The sequence below is a fragment of the Heteronotia binoei genome, chromosome 11 (assembly GCF_032191835.1).
Source record: "Heteronotia binoei isolate CCM8104 ecotype False Entrance Well chromosome 11, APGP_CSIRO_Hbin_v1, whole genome shotgun sequence".
In the NCBI taxonomy this organism is placed as follows: domain Eukaryota; kingdom Metazoa; phylum Chordata; class Lepidosauria; order Squamata; family Gekkonidae; genus Heteronotia; species Heteronotia binoei.
In genome coordinates this window covers 64,348,221-64,362,251 of record NC_083233.1, presented here as the reverse complement: position 1 = coordinate 64,362,251, position 14,031 = coordinate 64,348,221, and the positions used below count along the sequence as shown (strand labels likewise).

The 14,031-nt window shown below is 45.6% G+C and overlaps 1 protein-coding gene across 10 annotated transcripts in view; it reads left to right on the top strand.

The window, feature by feature from the left end:
* The window catches only part of ARVCF (ARVCF delta catenin family member), a 628,036-nt gene that overhangs the window by 546,252 nt on the left and 67,753 nt on the right, over positions 1-14,031 (top strand). The window lies entirely within an intron of this gene.

Here is a 14,031-nt window from a genome sequence, read left to right as displayed (position 1 = left end):
TCCTTCCTTCCTTCCTTCCTTCCTTCCTTCCTTCCTTCCTTCCTTCCTTCCTTCCTTCCTTCCTTCCTTCCTTCCTTCCCTCAGACATCTGATATTCATATCTTGCAGCTCTCAAACATCTATGTGTTTATTCTATGTGGCTCTTACATTAAGCAAGTTTGGCCACCCCTGGCTTATGCCCTGGAGATCTTGTTGGTCTTGAAGGTGCTACTGGACTCAAGTCTAGCTGCCCTACTGCTGACCAACACAGCTGCCCTCTGAGACTGTGTAAAGTTAAGGTCTATCCTGGCCGGTTTTCTTTTTCTGGCATGCTGCAAATTCCTTGCAAGTCTGAGTATTTCATTTCCTAGTCAGAAAAACATGTTTTTGATTTCCATCAGAGAGGCAGCCCTTGGTACGCGTACTGTCTTGAAACTTCCCTGCTCGCTCTGTTCTGTGCAGTCACCTGCCATGATCAATGAGTTGCACCCAGCCCCCTTCAGTGATATGCGGTCTCACAGATGGTGTTTGACACTTTTTTTTTTTTGCTTTATTTTAAATGAGGAGGTTAAAGATTGGTTATAAAAGCTAGAAATGTCGAGGCCGCTCCTTTTCAAAGAGCAAAGCAGGCCTTTGAAGAGAGGTGCTGAGATTCGCTAGTGGAAACTGAAGTTTCCTTCCCGGGCCCAACCAAGGATTAGCATAAAGCAAGTGAAAGGAGTGCCTGCCAACCTTTTGTGTGGATTGGGGATCAACCCATATTTTCCAAATGCCTTTTGGTCTGCTGTCTTAGATCTCAGCGTAGCACCATGGTTCAATCCCAAGAGCTTGGAGCGAAGCAGTGCCTTTCTGTGCAGGATGACTCCAATCTGAGTCTATTGGCCTATCATTCTGCATAGCATTTCACAGAATGGACTGCTCTGTTCAATACTCATCTCTGTCGTGGGGTCCATGGGTGGCCGCACTTAATCTTCTTTTCTGTAATACAGGGGCAGCAATGCTAGGTTTTTACTCGAGACCTGTTGAGTTAATGTATGAAGCACTTTGGCACAGAATTCTTGGCAGGGCCAGGCCCAGACTGACAGTGCCGTTCTGAGCAAAGTTACTCCCTTATAAGTCCATTAAAGTAACTGAATTTAGAGGGAAATAACTCTGCTTACAATGGCACTGCAAACGGCATCTTCAGGCAAGGAGCATCTTTAGTGCTGATTTGTTCTGCTTTCAAATACCTTATTTTTGACTGCATTTTGTAGCCCATTTCTCACCTAAGGTACACAATTTGCGTACATGAGGTTTGTCCTCAAGAACACAGGCTTTGTTTGCAACTAAACCTGGCAAAATGATAGGCGCGTTGAGTGTGGGTCCTGGATGTCTTTTCTTTTTTAAATCGGCCGTTATTATCGAAGTATCTCTTTTTTAACATTAAAGAATGTTCTACATGCCTGCGTTTGTTAGCAAATGAAGCATCAGGTGCTCGTAAAAATGTGTTCCTGCAAAGCTAGAAACTAGCATGGAAATGCTCATTATTGTGGTGAGATGCTGCTTGACCTGGTGGGGAATGGCCGATGGATGATCAGCCGCAGGTGTTGTCAGGGGCTTATTATCCAAGCTTTAACCTGAGTTAAAGCAAAGCAGTCTCAGCCTGTTTGGATGCCAGGGATCCAGCCTTGGAACATGGGAATGCAGGTGCAAAACTCTCTTTCTGTTATGTATTGAGACTGGAATTAGGCCTTAGGATCAATCAAGGACTTGGGTGAGCTTGAGGCTTCTTATCAATAGCCACCTGGATTCTGGGAGGTGGCGAATCAGGGCTTGTTAGGGCAGCCGTGTACCTATAGTTGTGTGTGATGGGGTTTTGGGTGGGGTTATTTGCATGCATATAAGCAGGGCCTTTTGCCCTGCAAGTCAGTCCAGTTTCTACCTTGCTATGCTGAATCATTGAATAAAGAGCTGACTTCACTATCTCTTGAGTGTCTACATGCTTTGAACCCAGTACTTTACACATTGCCATCACATTTTTATTCTGTTGAGGAACTCAGGGCAGTGTACATATGAACATATGAAGCTGCCATATACTGAATCAGACCCTTGGTCCATCAAAGTCAGTATTGTATACTCAGACTGGCAGTGGCTCTCCAGAGTCTCAAGCTGAGGTTTTTCACACCTACTTGCCTGGATGCTTTTTAGTTGGAGATGCTGGGGATTGAACCTGGGACCTTCTGCTTACCAAGCAGATGCTCTATCACTGAGCCACCGTGCCTCCCTTAACATGGTTCTCCTCTTTCCATTTTCTCCTCGCAGCCTGTCTGTGGGGTATGTCAGGCTGGCCCAGGATCACTCAGTGAACTTTACAGAAGAGTGGGAATTATTATACCATGCTAGCTCTGATGTTTCCCTGTCAGTCACTGTTCCCATAGGTTTCGGAATCCAAGACTGGCTAGCACCCAGAGAAGAGAACGGAGAATACAGAAACTCACTGCTGTTAATTACGTAGGGAAGTCTCTCAGCAGAGTGCAGTGTCCAATATAGTTTAAAACTGGCCAGTGGGAGTCTTAATTAGGATGCAGCTTGATTAGTCTTAATTGCTCTGTGTGTGGCTACCCTTGAAAGGTGTTTGGAAACTGCAACAGTTTCAGAATGTAAAGACCAAGGTTCTTAACCAGAATTCTTGGAAGTTGTCATACCAGTGCTTGAAGACCTCCTCCCCTTCTTCCATCCTGTTTGTTTCCTTTTGGAGAAGACACTGTGATCGAACAGAAACCCAGTGCCATCTTAAAGACTAACAACATTTATGCCCTCTTCTGTAACTATATTTGTAAAGAGCAGCAACATTATTCCCTTCCAATAGCCCAGTGGCACTTTAAAGAGTAACAACATTTATTCCCCCTTCTTCATTTCTCTTTATGAATGATTTCCTTCCCATAGCATCCAAAGATGTGAATCTCTACCCACAAAAACTCAGGGTAGAATAACTGTAGTTAGTCTTCAATGTTGCCACTGGCCCTCTGTTGATCACAGCAATACTGTGAGGAGTTTAGACCAGGAGTGTCAGATGTGTGGCCAAAGAGTCAAACCAGGCTCCCAGAGGGCTCCTATCAGGCCAGTGAGCAATTCATTGTCACCTGCTTCCTTCCCTCTCTCTTGTTTCCTTCTGCATCACAGCTTGCTTTGCCAGGCTTGCTCAATCACAAAGCAAATAGAGGCTTTGCTACAAAGCAAAGCCTCTATTTTCTCCATTGTCTGACCAACACATGAAGCAACTTATGTACAAAAGCTCACAATGCCCAGCCATTTCATGTTCTCCCTGGGTCTTAGGCTCAAAGCATTGACCATGAGATTTTTGTAATGAATACATCAAAAGTGGGTTTGCAACTTAACAGTCACACACCTGAACAACACCTGAGCAGCATACTCAAGGTTGCTACAGCACAGACATTGTCTCCAGGTTTTGATGCAATAATTCAGAGCAAGAGGTGTCAGTTATGAGAAACTGTTAAATAAACAAAATATTGTAAGAGTGCTAATCTTTTAAGCATATTTTATTTTAAGGTGTTTTTTAAAAAATCCTTATGTTTGTCTATGTTCTTTATAAAGATTATATCTTCACTACCTGGCATTACATTTTATGACACACATGGCTCGACCAGGTCTCATTTATGTCAGATCTGGCCCTCCTAAGAAATGAGTTTGACACCCCTGGTTTAGACTCTGTCAAGAGACTAAAGGCCTAGTAGAGTCACCCAAGGTGGTCTGCTCACAGCTGATGCACCAGACTAAGACACATCCACTCCTTCAGGAATCAATGGCCACATCAGCAGAAGAAGAGAGTTCCAGGGGCGATAGAGTGGAGGAGTCCTAGAAGGGGAGCTACTGGGCAGCAGCAGTTATGAAAGATGTCACTGGTGGAGGATCTATCACAGATAGTGCCAGTGACACTTCAGCTAATCCTGGTTGTGTGTGTGTGTGTTCAGTGCCATCAAGTTGCTTTTGACTTACAGTAAGTTTATGAATGTATGTCTTCCAAAATGTCCTATAGTTAACATCTTCGCTTGGGTCTTGTAAACTGAGGGTTGTGGCTTCCTTCATTGAGTCAATCCATCTCATGTTGGGTCTTCCTCTTTTCCTGCTGCCCTCAACTTTTCCTAGCATTATTGTCTTTCCCATCGACTCTCATCTTCTCATAATGTGACCAAAGTAAGACATAACCTCAGTTTAGTTGTTTTAGCTTCTAGGGAACGTTCAGGCTTGATTGGATCAAGAACCCACTTATTTGCCGGTATGCAAGAAGAAGAAAAAATACATACGCTGCATTTTGATCAGCTGTTTAAGACTGTGTTCCAGTATGTCTCTGCTGTGTTAAAAGAATTCAGTCATGAGTCTCTTGTAAAACTCTCACATAAAAAGTGGTAGTTAAGTTGAATTGATCTAATGTTCATTATGACCTTGGGGAACTGGAAACGGTCCGTGGCTGTTTCTCTGGAAAGTCAAACAGCTCTCCACGGAACTTTAATCACAAGGGTCTTTTGTCTAATAAGCAGTGTTATGTGCTATTTAAATAATTCTGGGTTTAAGGCACCGTTTTGTTCCTGGCATTGAGTCTGAAATAAAGTAACAGATGAAGCTTGTACCTTCAAAGAGACAAAGAAAGACTGTTCTAGATTGCTGTCTGACACTGTTTAGGCATGTGTGGGGATGACTTGGGTGGCACACCTTAATTTAGTGGTTAAGAGAATAAGCTGTGAGCTGGAAATTCAGCCATTTAAATTACATTTAACATACAGGTCAAAATAACTCCATTTGTAGTCTGACCCTCAGTTCCGTTTGGCTCTTTCCTGGAACAACAATCAGAAGCCTGTTGCTGGATTAACTTGATGCTCTTCCACTCAGAGCTGAGTGAAGTTTTTCCGGTAGGGACTCAGCCAAGGAAAAGTTGTGGCATTTTGCATTTTATAAATTAAGCATCAAACACTTCTAGTATGGAGATTGCTTGGTCATGTGCAGGCTTTGATGAGTGACGCTCTCTCCTCACAAGCTGACCCCGGGAAAAGAAAACAGCCCTCTGTGACAGAATCTAGAATGTTCCTGTCATGGCAGGAAATGTCTGAGAAAGCTGCGCCTCTTTCCCCCTCAAGGAGATATGACAGATCTAGTGGAGGGAGCTGATGACTGGAACTGGTGGTGCTGAGCGTAGATCAGACATCACTGAAGTGAAGCTGCTAGGAGACTGTTGACTGAAACAAGGACAGATCTGGAGAAAAGTCCACTTCACCCCACAGTGTGAGGAAATAATTGTCAGTGAAGCACCTCACCCTTCAGCATGAAGTAGGTTGTTCTGAAAGATTGCCTAGTCCCATCAGGACATCGGTTAAAAGCTTCAGAGGAGGCTGTGCTCAGGGTGTCTTTGGTTGTCTTGACTTCAGGGGTTCGGGGACTGCCTTCAGGCAGAAAGGCAGTCAATTAAAAACAAAAAATAGCAAGAAGACAAAGATTATGCAACAGGTGACCACTGATCCATGTCTGTGGTAATGTCCTGTTTGTGGGAAACCTTCCTGAGAGAGATTCATCTGGCACTACCTACCCAGTTTGTGTGTGTGTGTGTGTGCATGATGTCAAGCTGCTGCTGACTTCTGATGGCCCTGTGAATTAGTAATCTCCAAAATGTCCTATCATTAGCAGCTTTGCTCAGATCTTGTAAACTGAAGGCCATGGCTTCCTTCATTGAGTCAATCCATCTCATGCTGGGTCTTCCTCATTTTCCAGTTATCTTTAATTTTTCCTAGCATTTTGTTTTTTCCAGGGAGTCTTGTCTTCTCATGAGGCCATTTAGATGACAAATGCAAATGCATCTTTCTTCTGTGAGCACTAACTCACAAAAGTGTCTGCTGAAATAAATTTTATCAGGTTTTTAAGGTGCCACCAGGCTCCTGTGTAAATTAAAATGAGTTTATTTGTCCAGGATTCTGTTCTGCAGTGTGTTTGTGTGGTTTTGATGTTGTATGTGGGTGTTTTAATACTGTTGGGCGTCACAGCACTTGTTTCCTGTTTGTTGGTGGTTGCGAACATTATGGGATAAAGATGGGATAAAAATATTTACACAAAATAAAAATAAATATGTATAGGGTCTCCCCCCCCCACTCCCAGAGCCTGCTTGCGGGAATGGGCAGGATATAAATCTAAAAAATAAATTAAATTAAAGATCAGAAGCTGGATCACTCATCAGGAACTGTCTATCTGAGGGAAATAAGGCAGCAACTAAGAACGAGTAGTCACATCTAGGACTTTTTGTCTGAGCAGGAACACAGTTCCAGCTGGCTTGGTGTCAGGGGGTGTGGCCTAATATGCAAATGAGTTCCTGCTGGGCCTTTTCCTACAAAAAAGCCCTGTGTGAAACAATGGCTATGTCAGAGGGCATGGCCTAATATGCAAATGAGTTCCTGCTGGGCTTTTTCTACAAAAAAAGCCCTAGTCACATCAGGAGTGCAGTATCCAGAGAGGCCGGAGAGTGGATGACTGGGAAAGTACATTAACAGATAGGGTGATGACTATGAGACCTGACAGATTGTCCAGGAAGCTGCTTTGGGCTGGAACAGCCATTATTTGTATGGGGAAGAGCCATGGCTCACCATTAGAGCCTCTGCTTTGCATGCAGATCATCTCAGATTGAATCTCCAGCATCATTTAAAAGGATCAGGTAGTAGGTCATATGAATCCCACCCCCCACCTGAAACCATGGAGACCTGCTGCTGCCAGTTTGAGTAGACAGCACACTCACCTTGATGGACCAGTGTTCTGATTCAGCATAAGGCAGCTTCATGCGTTTGTGTGTGTATCCTTCCAGTATCCAGCAGCCCCAGCAGTGTAGGGGACCAGACCATGATCCATGGCGCTCAGCCCTTGGGTTCTTGACACTCACTTAGCTGTGGCTTGGATCTCTTGGTGATTGCTTTGATTCCTCTTTGCCTCATTTATGTTATCAGCTCTGCTTTTATTCAGTGCCCCCCCCGGCTGTTCAGGAATTGTGATAGTGCCTGCCTAAAAACACGGGATGCTTTCATGCGGCAAATGGTTGCGAGTGGATTTTGCTATTCTTACACATAAAAATCCAATTGCAAAGCATGTTATTTAGTGTGCGTGAACGCACCCACTGACGAGACAGCCAGCCAACCATGCTGCCTTTGTCGTGAGATCGCTACGTCGGCATGACTGTGTTCAGGCCTCAGATTCAGCAGGAGCTCACAGGAGCACAGCTCCTCAGGGCTGGATTAACAATTAGGCCAAGTAGGCACTGGCCTATAGGCAGCCGTGCCTTTAGGTGCCCCATGTCAGCTCCCCTCCTCCAGTTTCCCCCCTGCTTGCAGCCCTCCTAGTCTGCACGCGCAGCCAGCAACTGAGCTACTCTTTGCCCAACTTGCCTGGTGCAGCTGCTGCTGGCATCATCACCAAGTTTGCTTCTCTCTGCCTCTCCCCCGCAGCTTTGTCAAAGGGGCTTTTGAGAAGGTGTCTGCAGGGGCCACAGGCAGTGGGGCGGGCACTCCAACTCTGAGGTAATTTGTGAGGGGGACCCCCAAGATTTTGACTGCCTAGGGGCCTCCCTGCAGCTCCTGACCCTTTCTGACAGTTCCACCTCCTCCTCCCCACTTTGTCCATTGAATAGTAGGTGCATCTGCATAACAATCCCTGGATGAGCTTCACCAGCTTTTTTCCTACAAAATGACCCCTGGTTGTGTTCCACACAGCATCAGCAATATTTAAAACAGGGAAGCCACCTGGGAGAAGTGCATGCTGGGCTGCATCATTTAGCCATCAGTACAGTCAGTTGGACAGCTGATGATTTAAATACAGTTATGTACTAAACCCACAGATAGCGTGGGCCCTCCAAGAAGAGGCATTTCTCTTCTTTTGCACAGTAAGGAATGCCTCTTCTGAGACAGGGTAAGACTCTAATGATGTGAGTAGTTTCTTCCTCATTTATCGTCACTGTTCAGCTACCAAGAGGAAAGGACATTGATTTAAAAAAAAAAAACAACTTCACAAACTTCTCATAAATGTGCCTTTTGGGAACCTCACCTCAGCCACTCTTCTGGTCGTCGGGGAGACGTTGTGTCCCTCCCTCCCAATCCTTTCATTTCCTCCCAGCCGGTTTTATGCCCTCTCCTGCTCTTTGCAATTAGCCTTGACACTGGCGGTGGAATCCAGCGACTCTGAGCAGCTGATTAGCGCCGCCTGCTATGTCACTCTCCTCCGCCGGTGGCAGTTGGAAGAAGAGTCTCCCAGTGCGATAAAACATCCCCGTGTTAGTGCATTAAAGTCCTTTCTGCATTTGGCACGCCGTCTCGAGGCTTCCCACCACGGCTGCTTAAGAGTCTCATATTTCCATTGCGCCGCTAAGCACATTGCTCATCATAATCCCCTGTGGCAGTCGTAATTTACAAAGGAGTTAAAGATTGCTCATCTGTCTTGCAGCGTCTCGTGTCGGAGGAGCTTTATTACCTTGGATGGGAGGTTTTCTCTTGCGGGTCTTTCATGTGGCAAACTTTTTCTCCCCCACCCCCACCGCCGCGCCACACTCAGTACATTAAATTCTCACCTCTCCTCATCCATCAAGAATGTAGAGTCTGGGCACCAGCTGGCTGGCTGCTCCTCGCCTTCAGATGCAATAGAGGAGCTGGCCTTGTGGGTTCCAGTCGTGCTTTCCTTTTGAAAGTGAACTTGGAAATGAAGTCATGGTTTTCATTGCCTCTTTGGCATTCACCTTGACCCGCTTGATCCTTTGCTGGGAAGCAACATGGCGTGATCTGAAGAGAAACCAGAGTATACTCGGGAAGCAACACTGAGCTGTTCTTTCAGCCAGGAAGGTTGGGTGCTAAAGCAGGAACATGGGGAAACCTTTTCTACCATGTTTATTAAAAGATGACCCAGAATTTAAGAAAATTCATCAAAAAAATTATATAAAAAACACTTAGTAGTGGACATAACTGCAAATGGAAGGAGTAATACCCTGCCCTTCACTACCTGAAGGAGTATGAGTGGCTTACAGTCTCCTTTCCCTTCCCCTCTCCACAACAGATACCCAGATAGGTGGGGCTGAGAGAGCTCTCCAGGAACTGCTCTTGAACAGAACAGCTCTGAGAAAACCTGTGGCTGATCCAAGATCACATCAGCAGGTGCATGTGGAGGAGTGGCGAATCAAACCCCGGCTTTCCCAGATAAGAGTCCACTCACTTAACCACTACATCAAACTGGCTCTCAGTTTGGAGATGCCTGCCCCCTTCTGATGGCATTCTTGTGAAAAAAATGTAGTCATCCTGCATTTGAGTAAATACCACATTTATTTATTTAATCTCAGAGTTGGGAGGGGTCAGCCAGGTCATCTAGTCCAAGCTCCTGCCAATGCAGGAATTACAGTTATAATATCTTCAACATGTAGGTATCTGATCAATGCTTTAAAACTTTCAATGATGAAGAATCCAGCTCCTCAGGAGGAAGACTGTTCCAGCATCAAACACACTTCATCGTCAGGAAGTTCTTCCTCAAATATAGATGAAACCACTTTTGCTGTAGTTTATATCTATTAATCTGAGTCCTGTCAGCCTACATGACTGAAAACATATCCAACCAGTCCTCCCCATGGCATCCCTTTAGGGATTTATAAGATTCTCTTTTACTTAAATAAATCTAATTGAGGTAAACATCAAAGAATAAGCCACCATGGATACTGTTATCTTTCAGCCCTGTGGCTGAATAAAAAACAGCAGGATCCCAGCTCTTAGAAGCTTTAAAAATTACGTTTTTAAAACAGTTAACTAACCAAGTTTGAAAAGACAGAGTATCTGCAGTCCTATGTCTGAACCTGTTGCGGGTTCACAGTCCCTTCACTTCAGACAGACAAACTATCTTCTACACGCGCACCACACACACACACACACTCCGCATCCAGCACTGAACTCAAGGAAAACCTGTTTTCAGCACAAGCTGAATTTGCATGATGCTGACTGGCAGGTACATATGTTAGTCAGAAAACCGCCTCCTTTCTTCTAGGAGGAGCATTACACTCTGCTGGTCGAAGTCTACTGGCGATCCTCAGCCCTAAAGAGGTCTGGCTGTCCTCAACGAGAGCCAGGACTGAAACTTTTCAGTCCTGGCCCCGACCTGGTGGAACTCTCTGCCAGAAGACACCAGAACCCGGCAGGATCTTTTACAATTCCACAGGGCCTGTAAAGCAGAGACGTTCCGCCAGGCTTCTGCCTGAGGATAGCAAAAGTTACCGGACTGGTACCCCCCCCCTTCCCCCTTTACTTAGGGGAGGCACGCTATAAAGACTGCCCACTGAGTTGAAATTGTTTTTAGATTAATCGATTTTATGTATATTTTCTGTTATGCATCGCCTAGAGTCCAGCATTGGCTGGGATGAGGTGATTCATAGATTTAATTAATAACAATAACAGCAAAACAACAACAACAATAGATCTGCCCTGATTAGCTGGCCCTTGCCTCTGCCACAAAGCTACCAGCCCTCCTTTCTTGGATGCTTAACCCTTTGTCCGCCCATAACCCCTCTGCTCCAAATCCCCCCTCCCCAGATTTGGGATTCCAGTCTCTTATTTGTGAGAGCAAAAGAGTTGGGGTGGGGAATCAAGCAGGAAGTGGGGATGTGGAATGGGAAACTGACAGAAGGGAAAAGGGTTAAGCGCATTCTTCCTACAGCTGTTCACATTGCCCACTCCAAAAGTGTTTTTTTTTTTTTGAGAAATAGTTGCACGTGTTTGAGTGCCACGTGTAATTAGTCCCTCAGGCATCCGTTTCTGTGGAAGGTTTCCAGCAACAAGACGTGCATCTTTGGATGCCGCTGGGCTTTCTGTAATGGGCCAGGCTTGCTGCTCCACAGATGCGGAACAATATAAATCATTAGCTCAGCTCCTTGGCTGTCACTTTTATTCACCTAATATACGTTGAGCAGCTTGCCCTTTGGAGCATGCATGACCCTGGGATGACTTCCGTTTTCCTCCTCAATTAGGCTCTAGGGCTTGGTGGTGCATACATTGTGGAAGAAAGCCTACAGTCTTGTTTTACAAACAACAGAACAGCACACACAATATAAACCCCATGTGCATTTCACCACCTGGAAACCAGGTAGCTGCCTACCCCCATTGCCTTGCTTTATTGGGAAGGAGAAACAAAGAGGTATTCCACCACCACCTTTTTGTACTTCCCCCAGATGTGGAACATCAGCAGCAGGTAGGAAGAGGCTTCTGCCAATGAGTGCTGATGAATGGTGGTTGCCATGGCAGCAGCCTCACTTCCTTTCTGCAGGCAGATGCGCCCTAGATGTGATGCTGTGTGTCCCTGATGCAATAAGCATCAGGAGTGTGACTCAGCATGCCTGGACATTGGGGGACACTGCATCACTCTGTGTATGTGTTGTGAAGAAGAAGAAGAAGATGATGTTGATGTTGGATTTATATTCTGCCCTATACTCTGAATCTCAGAGTCTCAGAGCGGTCACAATCTCCTTTTACCTCCCCCTCCCCCCAACAACAGTCACCCTGTGAGGCAGGTGAGGCTGAGAGAGCTCTTACAGCAGCTGCCCTTTCAAGGACAACTCCTAAGAGAGCTATGGCTGACCGAGGGTCATTCCAGCAGGTGCAGGTGGAGTGGGGAATCAAGCTCAGTTTTCCCAGATAAGAGTCTGCACACTTAACCACTATACCAAACTGGCTCTCTGAGTGGGATGCCTCTCTGTCTTAACCTGGGAGCTGTCCTCTGACCCCTCTTGCTTTGCCCGCTCACTTTTTTCTCATGGCCTTCCATGGAGACACATGTCTCTTCAGTAGATACAATGTCCTCAGACTCCCAGACACATGCTGCCAGACAAGCTGCCTATTTGTCAGGACTTTTTTTGAGCAGGAGTGCACAGGAATGCAGTTCTGGCTGGCTTGGTGTCAGGGGGTGTGGCCTAATATGCAAATAGATTTTTTTTCTACAAAAAAAAGCCCTGCCATTTGTGATAGAGAAAGTACTCTTTAGATTAGGCTTCTTTCTTTCCTTTCCACTGCAACCTGAATGTGAACTGAATCTACTTGAAAACAATGGAAGTTTATCTTTTTTGCAATATACTTCTTGAGAGATTTATTTACTGCACTCAATATCACGCTTCTATGACTGGGCAAAACTCTGTTCCATTAACCAAATATCCCAATAATAAGTTCCAGCTGGAGCTTTGATTCTGATGAGCTCCACATCCAGGAACGCAAGCCCAGCCCTCCTGTGGTGATGTAACCTTATGATTGGTTGTGTCTCAGCTGGAAGGTATGAGGACAGGAGAGCCATTGTGGGGGCAAAAGCTCCTGAGGAAAGGAATTTCAGAGCTGGTCACTAAGGCATGTTCTTATTTAAATGTAGCCCTGGGATGACGTGCTTTCAGAATACACTGGAAAAACTGATGGGATTTTTGTTTTCAATGTGCTGAACTCAATTATGTGCACAGCCTGGATTTTCTTTGGAAGACCACCGAGATCTTTCTGGATGCAGCTGAAGCCTGGGTCTTTTGCCTAATTGCATACATAATACATAATTTAACTAACTGTAGTCTGAGCTCCCTGCTCACGACTTGAGTTTGATCCTGGCGGAAGCTGGGTTCAGGTAGCCAGCTCCAGGTTGACTCAGCCTTCCATCCTTCCAAGGTCGGTAAAACGAGTACCCAGCTTGCTGGGGGGGGGGGAGTGTAGATGACTGGGGAAGGCAATGGCAAACCACCCCGTAAGAAGTCTGCCGTGAAAACTTTGTGAAAGCAACGTCACCCCAGAGTCGGAAACTACTGGTGCTTGCACAGGGGACTACCTTTACGTCTTTTTTAAAAAAAGACATAGATCAAGATGGGTAGCCGTGTTAAGTCTGTCTGTAGCAGTAGAAAAGAATAAGAGTCCAGTAGCAACTTAAAAACTAACAAAATTTTGTGGCAGGGTATTGCACTTTCATGAGTCACTGCTCACTTCTTCAGATGTCTTCAGCTTTTCTATTTCAGGCTGTCCCTTGTAGCAGAATTGGTGATCTATGCCAATTGTGAAGGCAGCCAACGGCTGCTGAGGACAAGTCAAGAGTTTCTGCATACACAGGACTTCCCAGGTATGCAGGAAAATATAAAATTAACAACATCCCCCCCTAAAAATGGCCTGACGAAGACTTGATATGCTTCAGGGTTGAATGTAGGGGCTGAGTTAAATTGAAGGAGGAGGAGGATGGTGGCAGTAGCAGGGTTGCCAACTCTGGGTTGGGAACTCCCAGGAGATTTGTGGGCAGAGCCTGGAAAGGGCAGAGTTTGGAGAGGGGAGAGAGCTCAGGTGTGATGCCACAGAGTTCACCTTCCAAAAGTGCCATTTCCTCCGGGGAAACTGATCTCTGTCATCTGGAGATCATTTGTAATCCCAGAAGAACTTCAGATCCCTACCCAGAGGTCAGCATCCCTGTTTAGATGGTACAGAGGAACTTCAGGAATCTGAACTACTTAAGCCCCTGAGGGTTTGTAGAATATGTTGTCAAAGGCTTTCATGGCTGGAGTCCATTGATGGTTGTAGTTTTTCCGGGCTGTATGGTCATGGTCTTGGCATTGTGAGACCTGATGTTTCGCCAGCAACTGTGACTGGCATCCTCAGAGGTGTAACTCAGAAAACTGGAGTTCTCTCTGGGTCAAATTTTGTAGAATGCTGGAGGAATTTAAGAAACGAAGGAATTTTCAAATAGTTCATCTCTTGCCTTCCCCCATGATTCTTCACAGCTGCCAGTCTGCATAATACTAAAGGTGCTTGGTAGTTGGAAAGCAGGTATTCCATCTGTCCTTTCTAGTCATGTCACTCATGGTTCCCCTGGGCAATAAACTATTATTTTGCTTACTGCTTGCCAGATTTTTTTCTCCCTGCGGGCCAGCGGGCCAGCACCCACACTCAGAGATCAAACAGAGATCAAGCAGAAGGTGACTCAGTCCCTAGCAGCATCTCCATGTAAAGTCTCTGCTCCAGCAGATGCTGGGAATGGCCTTCCTCTGCCTTAGGCCCCAAA